This window comes from Triturus cristatus, chromosome 2_1 (assembly GCF_964204655.1).
Source record: "Triturus cristatus chromosome 2_1, aTriCri1.1, whole genome shotgun sequence".
Lineage (NCBI taxonomy): Eukaryota > Metazoa > Chordata > Amphibia > Caudata > Salamandridae > Triturus > Triturus cristatus.
The window spans coordinates 234,663,763-234,678,487 of record NC_140581.1 but is presented as its reverse complement, the minus strand read 5'-3'; the positions used below and the strand labels follow the sequence as shown (position 1 = coordinate 234,678,487).

The following is a 14,725-nucleotide window of genomic DNA, read 5'->3' as shown; positions in this document are numbered from 1 at the left end:
TCGAAATTGTTTCAAACTTTTTTCCCACTTCTCCCCTCTTGATTGAAAGTTTTTTTTATGTATGGCACCTCGATAACAACAAATGGATTATAGGGGTCTGGAGAATCTACTACTGAATATTTTGTGAATAGCCCTGCTGCATTTGTTTCAATGCATGAATAGATTATTTTAATAATATACCTAGGGTCTTCTCTGCCCACTAATGTAATCTCACTCCCTGGGAATCTCCTTGTCATCCATCTCCACCGTCTCATTTTCTTCCGTCATTGTTCACTAAGAGCCAGTCAGTCAGATTAACTTTATTTCGGTCCGAAGAACCATAAAAGTGCCCAGTACAAAGAAATTCTTAATGTATAAAAACTTCATCAATCCAAATCACATACCATACCAGGGTACATACAATAATCAATTTCTAACATAATAAATCAGTTAATAAAATGCAACCCTAATGCTGCAATTAAAACCAGGGAGACAAAAACCTCAAAACGAGGCTCTTTAAAAAGGGCTCATAGGGGGTCCATCATGCCACTCGGATTTTTGTGTAGTTTCCAACTGAGTGAGGCTCTGACAATTCACTGGGATAATTAGATTAAATAGTGCATGTGGGCCAATACAAAGTTTTGCAAAGAATTTTTGTTTTTTAAACCATAAAAACGTAAGTAAATATCATTAAACTGGTACGTATCTCCCAGCTATTCCTACACACGATTTGGCACACGATATTTGAAAGAGGAGGTATACTCTTAAAGAAGTTGGTAAATAACCAGGCCTAGTTAGATATCTTATTCAGAAATTTGAATTAGGACTTCAGGGTCACTTAAAATAGGTACATTCCCAACCTGTGCTAGCATGTTCACCACTTGTCAGAGGAATTTAGCACCCATGCCTTAAGGGTTTAATTGCCTGGCACTCTGTTGCAAGTTTTACCCATAACGCTTTCTGATCACAATGGCACTCCTGCTAAATTTCACGAGCGCAATACATATGTCAATAGAACCCAGTGAATCTCTATAAGTGCCCAGATGCTACTTTCTTAGTAATGGGAGCAGAAAACTTGCTCTCACTGACTTATAAACTGCTCAAAATAATACAACGTGCAGGGTGCTTTGTTTGGATGAGTTGTCACAGGGTCATGGCGTAAACTTATCCAACCACCCTGGAAAAGGTACTAAAAAGTGCATGGTGCCTAACCGGAACATTGTGAGGTAGAATCTATTTTGCAATTTTGTACTAAAAGCTAAACAAAACGGTAAATGAGTAATCAAAGAGGTAGCCAATACAGGGGTCAGAGCTCCAGAATAATCCTGGTCTTGCAGATGATGCATGTTACCCATAGTAAAAAACACCAATTTAGTTGTTTCTTTGGCATTGGGGGGTCATGTTTTGGGGATTCACTAAGAGCCAAGGATCACTACTAGGGATTTGGGCACATACTCTGTGTTAAAAATGTTTTTTTTTTTGGTTGGCTATGGTATGCACCCAAGTCATGCAGAACCCACCACCGTAGTCAGGGTAAGCGTGATACACACTAAAGATAACCTGTGGTAGCTTGTCACAGAGCAGGCAGGCGTATCCGCAGAGGCAATCTGTAAAGTAGTTGTGCAACACACACACAGTAACACATTGAATACACCACAACAAGACTCCACATAGGTTTATGAAAATAGGTTTCTCTATTATGCACAAAAGAAGGCCAAAACGATACAAGGCGCTCTCGTGTGGTGCAGTGGGGTGGTGGTGGCTGCACCGGGCAGTCTGAACTCTGGTTGTCATAGCAACAGGCAGGACCACGCTGGCAGACTTCCTTCTGTGCTGTAGCATCAGATGAGTAACTCAGGATGCTCGGTCCTGACAAAAAGCACCAGTGCTTAAACAATCCTTCAGACACCCTGGGGTTCTGGCCACGAGTCGATTTTGGGCGATCAGGCACAGCTGATCCTTGTCAGTCACTCAAACTTGCCAGGTAGACAGCGCTAGGTTCTTAGATAACTGGTGGATCAGCCACGCGCAGAGCGTGCCAAAGCCCAATTGTCGGACTCACCAGCTGCAGAGTCTCATGGCAGTAGCAGTCAGGGGGAATCTTTGATGGCCCTGAGATTGAAAAAAAACAGGGGACAAGGCAACAAGCCCTTGGAGAACACTCGTGGTGGGGCACAAAAGAAGATAGCAGGCAGCAAGTCAGCACATCAAGGCGGGTAGCAAAGTGGCAGTCCCTCCTGCAGCCCAGCAATCCGCAGGAAGCAGGCCAACACAGCAAAGCAGTTAGCAAAGTGGCAGTCACTGTTGGCAGCACAGCAGTCCTGCTGGCAATGTGCAGATGTAGTGCAAGCAGTGTCTGGTTATAAGTCCCACGCAGTGCCTGAGTATATTGTGTCTGAGCCCAACTACTTATACCCAAAAGTGTGTTTGATGTAGAGGGTGACTTCAAAGGAACTTGCTGAAGTGCACAAGGATCCCTTTCAGCCCAGCCCGGGCTCCAGACTATCAGTAGAGAGTAAATCAGCCTTTTGTCTGAGGGCAGGAGACCACCTATTCAGATGTAAGTGTGAGCCACCTTCCTGCCCAGAAAGGCTATCAGTATGTAGATGAATGCAGATGTATCCCCTGTCACACCCAGCCCTTCCTGTGTTGTGGCTGCCTAAAGGGAATGTACAAAGAGTAGCTGTCACCCAGCCTAGATGTGTATTGGAGACAGACTGTCAGGCACAAAGAGTTATAAGCATGGAGAAATGCCCACTTTCTAAAAGTTTCTAAAATAGTAATGTGAAATCCAACTTAACCAGTAAGGAGATTTTTTTACTACCATTCTAAACATACCAAACATCATGAAAAAGCGAGATTTTCCTTACTAATTGCTTAGTGCATGGGCTCCAGAAAGAACAGACCTACACGTTTCCGCCACAGCCTTCAACTGGGTCATAGAATAGGTGCATAGAGTGTCACATTTAAAAGGACAGCAGCCCTCCTTCCCACCACCTAATTAAAATCACAATTGTTTCTTAAAGGGAAATTAGACCATATGTCTTTTTGTTTTGTATGTATGGTATATACAACAGTCTTTGTACCAGTTGAGGCATGTTATCTTATCACAAATCTTTGGTTGTAGAGTACAATGACAACAACAGAGCTGACAGTTGATTGGAAGAAATATGCCATCCATCCCTAAAACTACTTTGCTATCTCTACACACCACCATCCCTGAAACCTAAAACCCTCTTAATACCCCATGCACCAATCACCACTGGCTCACCCTTAAATATGTTGTAGTGGTTTCCCATTGTGGTTGATGCATTATAATTATGTGAAAACTAAACGAAAACATGGTCATCAAGCACACATTTGCCAGCATTGCCATTTACAAAAGTCTACCTTCCTAGACTTTATACCTAAACCCTGTCTCTATTATTAAATTCAGTCATGTTTACATGCAACCAGGCATGTCTTGCATGTAAACTTGCATTATGATAATATGAAAGCCTTTTATTTCATGGTAAAAAAGATAGCGTGGAAAGCATAAGTAGTCGTGTTGTGGCTGTTCGTGCAGTAACATTTTGTAGTGAACAGCACCTAATCACATGACGCGGAGTAATTTTAGCTATTTAAAAAAACAAGTTTATTATGAAATTACGAAAATTATGCCAGGCCCATTGCATCCTTGGGTCTAGAAAAGGCAAGATGCTTCATAGGGATATGATTATTGCACAGTAAGGTGTTTTGGATTGCTCCATAATAGTCTTACATACATTTTATGAATTAGGTCTTACTGATTTTCTAACTTCATTATCATCTGATGATGGAAAATGTTGATTGCATAATCACCTTTTTTAGTTACAATCCAATGTTTATTAATGAAACAACTGAATATCCGGTAATCTACTATCATGATCGGTTCAAACTGGGGGTCATGGTTGGAGTCGTCTGCGGTGTTGTTAAGAATTTCCGGTTCTGATGGTGATGCCTGGATGTCCACCATTGGTTGGAGGATAGCGACCGATGCTGCGTGGCACGGGTTCCACTGTATGCCATTGATACTGCATAAGTGGGTTTCTCCTCTATCTTGTACGAATCTTAGTATGGTTTTTTATGTGGTAGACTCATTTCTCATGAAACTTGGTGGATACAATTAATTTGTCACATATTAGTGAGACTTGGAATATGCAGGCACAATTGAGACACAAAGAGCATCATAGTCTTTTTTCTCTTTCGCTCACTCTACTCCCCGAAATCGGTACCATAAAATGTGAATGTTCAAGTGCCATAAGGAATTATTTGTGATTACACTGCAATGATTTATTCTGAACATCGTATGTTTATGTGACGCATTTCTGAAAAAGGTCTAGTACTTATGTTTGTTGTAGTCTATTCGCCATGTTTATGAAACTTGCAGAGATCATTTTGTGAGGACATGGTGCACACAATTGGTTTGTGAAACACATGACCAGTCATCTGAAGAGAAAGTGTTTTGATTCTTGGCATGCTGGTGTGTTCTTATATGTGAAGAAAATCATACATTGTGGAAAAGATTTTGTCACAGTGTGTTACATGGGAAGTTACATGTTTTGGTGCTTTTATTGTACAAAATGCAGTGGTACATTAACTCATATTTCAGAGGGAATCGTAGAATATAGGAAATATTTCATGGGGTGCCTGTGAAATATCGATTTCATCATCACAATAACAGCCTCTAAACCAATATGCAGAGCGTAATAATGTCAGGAGGACCAAATTATTTTGCAAAGTTATCTAAATTATGTGGCGAAAATGCAAATGATCGAAACACACTTTAAATCCAGTCCTTGGCTAAAAATAAGCAATAATGGTGGGCTGTGGCCCCCAAACTCAGTCTTATACCATAAAATTATCTGTATCGATTGCCCAACCCACCTAGCCACCCAACTTTAATACCGGCCTCAAAACAAACAGGACATACCTGTGCCAACTGCCTCTACACTAAAGGGCTAAAAAATATTGAACATCATGGGTGGTGGAGGAACAAACCTTAAATAGTTACCTCTAGCCCCACTCCCCAGTTCTCTGCTGTTAAACTTGCATAGGACAGGAACATTTCTAATAAAGTCATATTTTCTCCTCTGCCCAATAAAATATTAACTGTTTGCACCTTCAACAAAAACATCACCTTAACATTCAACTGAGGGCCTCTTATCAGTCGTTCGTTGATTTGCTTTTGAGCCTCCTGTTTTTGAGGGTTCAGTAGCACTTTTGGACCCAGAGATGTGCTTAGTTCTGAAGATGGCTGGAATGGATTTAGGTGAGTCTGGTGTTCCCTCCACCCGTGGTGCTGTGACTTTCTTTCACAGCAGCTCTAAGATATACGAAAGGCCACTGATTGGTCCAGCCGCTCTACCTCTAAGATCTTCTATTTCAAACCTATTGCTAGTGCCAGTGTCAGTTTGTTGCATTGGCTGTGCACTTGATTTTAGCCTCCGTGCCTCGATGTCAAATGCACATTTTTCGAACTCTAGGTGGGAAACCAATTATAAAAAAAACACAATGTAACTTTGTCCTTGAACAATCAGTCTTTATATATTTGTCATTTTCTCATCATCGAATCTGGGTTCCCTCCAGAATGGAGTTGTTCATTTTTGGGCTGTTCGAGTTCCTTTGTTGATGTTACTTCTGAACAAGAATGAAGACAAATATTGCTATTTATAGATGATATATCTAATGTTTTGTTAATGATATCAGCGTTTATGACATGTTATTTCTGCTTTGTAGGTGAGTAAAATTAAATATCTAAAGATCATATTATTGTCTTTATCTGGCTGAAAATGATGAATTCGTCCAGAGTGACAGGGGTGGGGGCAGGATAGCCGCATTCTGCATCAAGTGAGCACACAATGGGTTAAGCAGAAGGCATTCAGGTACATTACATTCCAAAAACCACAGGCACATACCGAGAGGCACATGCCAACACCCCAAAAAATGTTTAAAGTAAGGCACACCAATCTTTACAATATGCCAGTTTAGTAATTGAATGCAGTATGGAAAGCGCATGCAGTGTTGAAACAAAGCACATTCCAAGGTAAAGTTGTATTTCAATTATAAAGATATTGAGAGTGTACTGGGAAAAAGCACGAACACACTAAAGTTAATTATAGCTTTTGATTTCAACTGATTCATTGTTTCAGTTTACCCCTGACTGAGATGACAGGCTATAACATTGAACATACAGGGTGCTAGGGCAATTAGCACAGTATAAAAATGCATACTTTGAACTTATGAGCATGAAATCCGAGCACATATACATTTGTAAAAGGCTTTTCCTCTTAGCTTTGCTTACATTGGACCACAACAGAACATGCATCTCGCTTATCGTCGCTTAATGTAAATATTGGCTTCATATCGCTACAAGCCGATAGGAAGGTTTGTACGTTGAGAGATGAAAGATGATTTCTGTCACAAACAGTGCCAAGAAGCACATATTTCTTAATAGGAATTTGCCTTTTGAGGCTGCATATTTCACAAGTGCTGGGTGCAAAAGAGGTTTCAATTTGACTACACTTTAGAACAGAATCCCTTCATAAGTTTCATTGCAACTACCTTTCAGAGAAACAGACATGCGGCCCTGTCCCCAATCGGCTTGCAGATTTTCGCTGAAGACTGAAATCCACACTGAGGTGGAATAAGGATGCGAAAATTGTCAATGTGCAGTTCCTATTTGTGAAGGAGTGTTCAGGTCTGTTATGGATTGCCCTCACACACCCCAGAGGATGTCATGCTTCATCATTGGGCCTGCTCCTCGTCGGGTCGGCGCTGCAATGCCCGACGAGCACCCGTGAAGGGGCTCTTTAGTGGAGATCTTTTTTTGGACCGTTTTAAAAAAGAGAAGGTGATCTCGGCTCTTACCCTACCGCAATGCTGGTTCTGAACGTCACGGTGTAACCAGCGTTGCTGTTTTTCACCAGGTCATTTGCCTGGATTTCTGTGACCTGAAATGAGACTCATAAGAACTCAAGGTGTTAAAACAATGAAGCGTGGTCGTTATGTTGTTTAAGCCCATATGGGTCTCACCAAACTCCTAGTGAAAGAGAAAGGATTAATCACTCGTGCAGTGCATGAGCTTGTTGTCATTAGTGCTCGTGGAGGAGCGATCAGAACGGCTGCATGCAGTGGCTAACAACTAATTTAATCTAATAGACCGAATCAGTATAGTCCGTCTTTAAATGGTCTGAGCACATATAAGGCGAGGAAGGACTCAATATTAAAATTCACAGTGTTGAGAAATAAGAGGTGGAAACACCCGTTTCAAAGGCTTCATATTCAATTGGGAGAAAAAAGCATTCTCAATTGGTAACAATGGCAAAACCAAAATCATGGTATTGAGAACCATGCGGTAGGAGTACCCGTTTCAAGAGGCTTGAAATTTAAATGGGAGCAAAAGGTATTCTCAATTGGTAACAATGTCAATCGTTATAAAAGACAAGCACAGACAACACAACACATATGGTGGGTAACATATAGCATGATTACCATATATGTGTGGACTACCCACATGTAAAAATGAGGGGTAGCCACCGCACCTGTAGCTTGTGCCGTTTGCCAGTTCACACATACAGCTGGGGCTAAAACATCACGTCTCATCGCAGCCAACAGGTGTGTACACTTATACTCATTAAAGTTATGGGCTTCTGGAGTAAATGCAATTTCAGCCAGTCCATATTGGACTTATTGTAGTCACACTTACCCCTGTACTCTGAGGTCGGAGAGGACGGAGGGGGTGTCAACAAAGCACTGCATTGCTCGTACCCTGTGAGAAAGGAAGAAAGACGAAGACGCCGAGCATCTTGGTTTAGGCAAACATGTTAGTTATCTTACTGGCAGGGTAGCGCGTAGCCATACGACAAGTCCCTATGGCTGGTGGTTGGCAATACTCAGGTAGGGTGGCATGGCAACTAGCTATCGGCCGACCCTCGCTCCGGTCCCCATGCCTATGGCTCTGAAACCTGTGTAAACGTAATGGAACGTTTCAGCGTCCTCGCGTAACAACGCTAGGATGCTAAACATGGCAGCCATCTTGGTTGTCAACTTTATTAAAGCACACAGTGTACCAACAATCATGCACGTTTGTTATGAAATTCAACTCACCCATGCTGGTCGCGGTTGGTATGGCCTAAATGTGCCAAATGGGAGTAAAAAAGGTTGTTATGTATGGCAACTTAATATGATAGGGTAGTAGGGGGGGACACTGTGTATTAAAGTGTCGGACAGTGCCTTAGAGGTTACTTGTGTGTCTCAATCTGTGTCATTATCACTGCTTAGGAGTGGTAAAAACTTCAACCAGCCGAAGATGTGATCTCTCGTGCCCACAGGTTGGATGTGGGTATACTGGAGGATAACTGGGTTTGCGGGTGCCTTGTATGGTACTTGGTGTATCTTAAGTACACTAAGCATTGTGGATCCCAGTAGTTATCAATGTGGGTGGTAGGGCCAGGTAGTTATGACTGCTGTTTGTAATGGGTGGAGTGTCACAGGGGGAGCGGCGACCAGTCATAATGGGTGGAATTCGCACAATGGCTGTGCCCGCTATATAATAAGAAGGGTATCACATGAAGAGGATGCTAAGGTATGGTGGTATGTGAGTGTAATCAAATGCGATTCAGTTCCACCCAAGGGATATCATTGTTGAGACCTGAGATATGGGTTTGAAAGTCTAAAAATCCATTGTTGTTTCTCCCTGAATAACGCCTCCTTCCTAATCTGGGGATATGACTTCGATATAGTCCAGTGTAGGTCATCTGTAGTGTGGTTCAATTCAGTGAAGTGGGTACACATTTTGGTGTTGGTCTTTTTACACCTTATGTTGCTCCTGTGTTCTGTAATTCTAGTTTTAATGGGGCATGTAGTCATACCTATGTATTTGAGCTGGCAAGGCCAGGTAATCAGATATACACAGTTGCACGTGTTGTAGTTTGTGTGTTTCTTTTGTAGCCACTTGAACGTGTCAGTTAGAGCAATTGTTTTTGTTGCACTTGTAAGTGGGCAAACTATGTACTTTCCACAGGGATAGTGGCCTGTCACGGGGGGCAAATACCACAGCTAGTTTTGTGATGGTGGATCTTTTTTAGGTCTGGTACTGATCAATAAATCTTTCAGATTGGCAGTTCTTTTAAAAGCGAACCTAGGAGGATTTGGCACTAAGTCACTATGTTGTAGACTCCTCCAGTGTGTTTTTTATGATTCGTTTGATCATATTAGATTCTGGGGTAAAAGTGGTGACACATGTGATTTGCTCTGTTTCAGTTTTGGACTGAATTTCAAGGAGTGCCTATCTATTCGCATTCCGTGCTCTCTTACAAGCGGTATGGATCTTTCTTACTGTGTACTCCCGTCTAGCCAGATGGGTGGTGAGTTCAGATGACTGTGTCTGAAAGTCATCAAGGTTACTGCAATTACGCCTGAGCCTCAGGAATTGCCATAGGGTAGAGTTTTCAGCAATGCTTTCGGGTGGAAACTACTAAAGAGCACGGGACTGTGACTGTCAGTGGGTTTTTTGTAGGTTCTTGATTCCAATCTATTCGCTTTTAGGCTTATCACAAGGTCCAGGAAGGGTAGTTCCTGTTCGGATATTATAGCCGTGAACCTTAGGTAAGGGTTAAGGCTATTGACCCATGTAGCAAAGAGAGGGATGATATTTCGTTCTCCTTTCCAGAATAACAAGACTTCGTCAATGTAACGATGCCATAGGATGATGTTGTCTTTACAGGGGTTAGTGTTAGAGAGGACGTGTTTTGCTTCAAAGTCTGACATGTATAGACATGCCAGACTTGGGGCAAATATACTGCCCATTGATTTCCCTTGGGTTTGGTGATAAATATGGTCCTCAACCTGGAAATAGTTTTCTGTGAGCGCTACATGGGCACACTCCATAATGAAACTTATGGGTGTGGAGGCTGACCAATTGGTGGATCGCAATGTTTCCTATACAACCTCCAGTGTTTCTTAGTGGAATGTTGGTGTATAGGGGGTCCACATCTAGGGTGATTATTGCATCCAGATTGTGGCCCTCCATGTTGTGTTTTTCAATAAGGTTCAAGACATCCCTTGTATCTTGAAGGAATGTTGGTGTTTGTTTTACTAGTGGTCTAAAGAAGTGGTCACAAAATTTGGAGAGTGGTTCCAAGATTTACCCGATGCCCGATACTATGGGCCTACCTGGTGGTGGTCGGGTACCCTTATGAATTTTCGGTAGGGTGTAAAAATATGGTTCTCTTGGGTTGTCATTAATGATAATCCACCCCTGGTGTAATGCCGCCGTCACAATGGACCTAATTTTGATGGTCAACTGTGTTGTAGGGTCTCCCGTCAAGGGAGTGTAGTATCTTCTGTCCTCTAGCTGGCGGAGGCATTCTGTATTGTAGTCTGTTGTAGACATGATGACAATGGCTCCCCCTTTGTCGGCCTCGTTTATGGTGATAGAGGTATCATTGGCCAGATTTTTAATGGGCTAATTTTCCTCCCGTGAGGTTTTGTGAAAGATTTTATTGGTAGGGGTAGTCACAATCTCTTTTAGGACTGCCTTTTCAAATGTAAGGATCTCGGACGGTATCGTTGGAGTGAAAGTGGACAGTTTTCGTATTAAGGGATTTAGGTTGATCAGCGAAGAATGCTCTCAAATGAACCTTCCTCAAAAAGTTATGTAGCTCACAGTTGATTCTAAAATCATTGGTATTAGGTGTTGGGACGAAACCCAGCCCTTTGTGTAAAACTTTTTCCTCCATACTTCTGAGTTGCCTCGTGGCGAGGTTAACCACTGGTTTATCTTCCCTGTCTGACTCCTGAGTTCCATGTGCTGTTGTTGGGGTCGGTCCTGCCACTGCACCAGCTTGCGTGGGTTGTAGCCTCCTCTTCTTTTGCCTCTCTCTCTGCCACAGCCTCTGCCTAAAAAAGGTGGTTGGTGGAAGGGAGCAAATGGTGGTTGCGGGCCTAGTTGATGACCAAGGAACTGCCATAGCGGAGGTCCTTGAAAAGGTGGCATCCCATATCCAAACATCTGGTTTGTTGGTCCTTGTTGGTATTGTTGATGTTGTCCGCCCCAGTTATCTGTGCTGTCGAATAAGGATGGACTTGGATACCTCTAGAAGCCATTACAGCAGAGAACAGTTTCAATATTTTGGAGCGGTAGTAAGCACAAGGGCCCGATTCACAATGGTAAACGTACACTTTTGTGTAAGTTTCCTACTTTTCGGTATTCACACAGGTATACTTAGACCAAAAGACTAACTTCACTAGTAGTGACTTACCTTTGGGAATACCAAAAAGTAGTAAAGTTATACTTTTGGTCTAAGTTTACCCTTGTAAATACCGAAAAGTAAATTTACCTTCATGAGTCGGGCCCATACAACAGATTTCTGCATGGCGGATTTAGTACAAGCCAGAAAAAAGGAAGCTTGTGTAATTTATTCACTCCAACCTTCAAGGGCGAGAAAGAGAGATATGGTAGTATGAACAGGCAAATGTATGAGATACACACACCAGGGCCTGCAGGGCGAGCTGAACTGTGGTTTGAGTGGAACTCAGTAGTTTCAGAGTAAGAGATAAAATAAGAGGTCTGAATGATGGGGCGGTAGGGGAGGGAACTTTGCATGTCTGTACAGACATTTTATTCCTTCAGACACCAAGCATGTAGCTTCATGGGGGTATTTGGGGTTTGACACCCACAAAGTGCATTAGAGGCTTAGTAGCTGGGTCTGGGGGCCCTGAGTTGGGTCTGCTATGTCTGTATCGATTATTCCTTTTGTCCTGATTTCACAAGTAAGTTTCAGATGCTAATCTTTAGGATCAGGAACTAAAATATGTATAGTGACTGGTTTGGAAAAAAAGTACAAAATCTGCACCCATAAACGTAATCCCTGAATGGATGCAAATGTACTACTTTTTAGAATTCACAATCATTTTCATTATTTGGCTAGGAAAGATTGTGCCAGTCTCAGGTTTCGAGGCATTCTACTGCCAGTCTAACACCCAAAACATGTTGGGACGATTGCTTGCAAATAACCTAACCACTGGCAATCCCTTGGAATAGCATTCCATACCTTTGCTTTTCACCCACAGTGCCAGAGCTTGATTTAGGGTTTGACTGGCGGAGTAGATGTAGACTGGGTGGCAGGGGACTTTACGTCCAATACACTGCCTTTACTTCGCCTACTGAATTTAGATACATGTGCCGGCACATGGACATGTCTATACATTGTCAGAAACTGCTATCATGGGGTTCCTGTGAATGTAGGAAAATTTGATGAACAACTGTGACAAACATGATGGCCCACAGTCAAACTTTTCCCACGTTTTTGGTGTTTCATAAACAAACTCCAAAAGCAAGAGTTTGTTTTTGAGACAAAGCACTCCACACCATTGGAGTTGTCTCTGGTGAAGGGGTCATTTTTCTTTCTTACTGTCTCTTACCACCAGGATATTCCTGGTGGTGACAGAGAGTTAACAAACAAAGCTGTCTTACAGTCCATTCTTAATAGGGTGGATGGTCTAATGGCTTACCAATGACTGCATCTACTCTGTAAGGCCACTGTAGGACGTTTTACTCCAACTGATTACATTTTACTCCACTGGTTGTAAAACTTGTGGTCTTCCTGACTCAAAATGAGGCAGGTGAACTTTGAGTTGGCTAGCTGGGTTCCCCATCGTTTTTGCAATGTAGTACCTGTCTCCCAAACTCTATAAATCATCCCAGAGGCCCACCTAAGGTCACAAACAGTGTATTCTTTTATTTAGGTTTCCTTTATTGATGAAAATAAAAACAAGTGTATGATATGTAAGTAAAGTTTAAAAAAAGAAAAAGTGGGTAAAAAACAAACTAAACTAGGTTTCATGGGGAACATTCTAGCACAACCTCACTTTTAACATTACAGCTCTGCAAAGACATTACTTCCCCAAAAACATCACCAATACATGAGATTGATACACTTTGCAATGTTACGAAGAGTAAAATGTGTCAACTTGGCACAAATTGAGCAATGAAAATCTAATTCCACTAGTCCTGACTACAAAAAGGTAGGTTAATTTCCTACTAAAATATCACCTTGCTCACTTCCAGGAGGTCTAGAGGGCTGTGGACAGATTATTAACTGAAAGGAAGTCCCCAAAATTGTTCTCCCTGCCTAGAAATGACCACATGGAGTCCCCATCAATCCTCTATGAACTCTTCACAAACACAAGTGCACTTTCATGCCATCTCAGCAACAAATTACAAGTCTCAGACGCTCATCTGACCAAACCCTGCTCTACATCTCCAAAAACATGCTCTCGTTGAAATTGAACCTAATTCCATCAAGAGATATGTCGGTGGACTGTGCCTTTTATGAGTAAATGCACCAATACTCACCTGCTAGCTTTCACTAAAAACCTAAAACAAAGCATATTTATATTGTTCACGACAACAGGTGAATTCAAGCAGAGAGAGCTCTGAGAACATTCCGTCTGAAGAGTTATTCTATGTAAAACTGTATTCGAGCATGGTCACTGGAACTGGGTGGCTAACAAAGGGTTAACTAAATTATATGGCAAGAAAAGTCAAATTATGTAAAAATAATGCAGCTTTTACCAATAATTGGAGCCCTGCAGTGCAATGCATTTCATGTTAATATGTATGTGTCTTAATAAGAACTACTTTTGGATTTGAGGCACGTGCCGTTAAAAAGAAATGCAACATATTTTTGATTCTTATAAAGTCTGAGCGCCTTGTTAAAATAACTGCAGCTTTGTATCTGTGATATAAACTTACATCTGCATTAATAATCACCAAGGAATCATTGTAATCCCCCTGTCTGGACTGCATTCTTGCATCTTGGCCTTTATTCAAAGATGGGGTGAATTAGAACGGAGATATTGAGCCAAGTTACCATTTCCTGCCAGTTACCGATCAGCCAGCACGAGTTTCAGTCCAGAATAGGGAATCATTTGTGGACCAGGATCTATCCAGGCAGGGGTGTTGGAACGAGTTTTAGAGCGGGCGCTGGCCAATGCTGCCACCTCACGAAAAGCACAGGGATGTTTGATAGTATTTCTTTGAAACACAAAAATGCTTCCGGGAGAAAACATTTGAAGGATTCCTTTATTGATCCTTCTCCATCTAAACTCTTTCAAACTTTACCGGGGTTTTACAGCACTTTCCGCATCCTTAGTTCCAGCACCACTGCATCCAGGTGATTTAGTGCGAGCTCAATCAATCAATCAATCAATCAATCAATCAATCAATCAATCAGACATTTATAGAGCGCTGCAAATCACCTGTGAAGGTCTCGAGGCTCTGGAGATGTTTGGCTGCTGTGTGGTGTTGTGATCAGACGAACATCTATGCATGCTGTCCCTAATTCAAAGGCCTTTTCCACAGGCATTTAAAAATAAATACTTTTCAAAATATCAATGGAAAGATTTTATGTCTGCGATTCTGTTGGGCACATGCATCAAGCATTTTACCGGTCGCGAATGGACTTATTCGCAGGACCAGCTGGTTTGCGACTGGTAAAATGCCTTTTCCGATGCACCAAGAGCATTGCATTTGCAAAATAGGTATTTGCAATTTTTGCCTGTCAGAAAGGGACATTGGAGGCCCTTAGCGGGCCCCTCTTACCTCCTGGCCCCCAGACACGGGACCTGGGGGGCACCATATCCCTGCACCATGTGGCAAGCACCATTTGGTGCCTGCCACATGGTGCAGGGATATGTAAAATGTCCCTTTTTTGCATTGCGG

The 14,725-nt window shown here is 42.1% G+C and overlaps 1 protein-coding gene across 1 annotated transcript in view; it reads left to right on the top strand.

The window, feature by feature from the left end:
- CCBE1 (collagen and calcium binding EGF domains 1) overlaps window positions 1-14,725 on the top strand; it is an 873,157-nt gene that overhangs the window by 692,529 nt on the left and 165,903 nt on the right. The window lies entirely within an intron of this gene.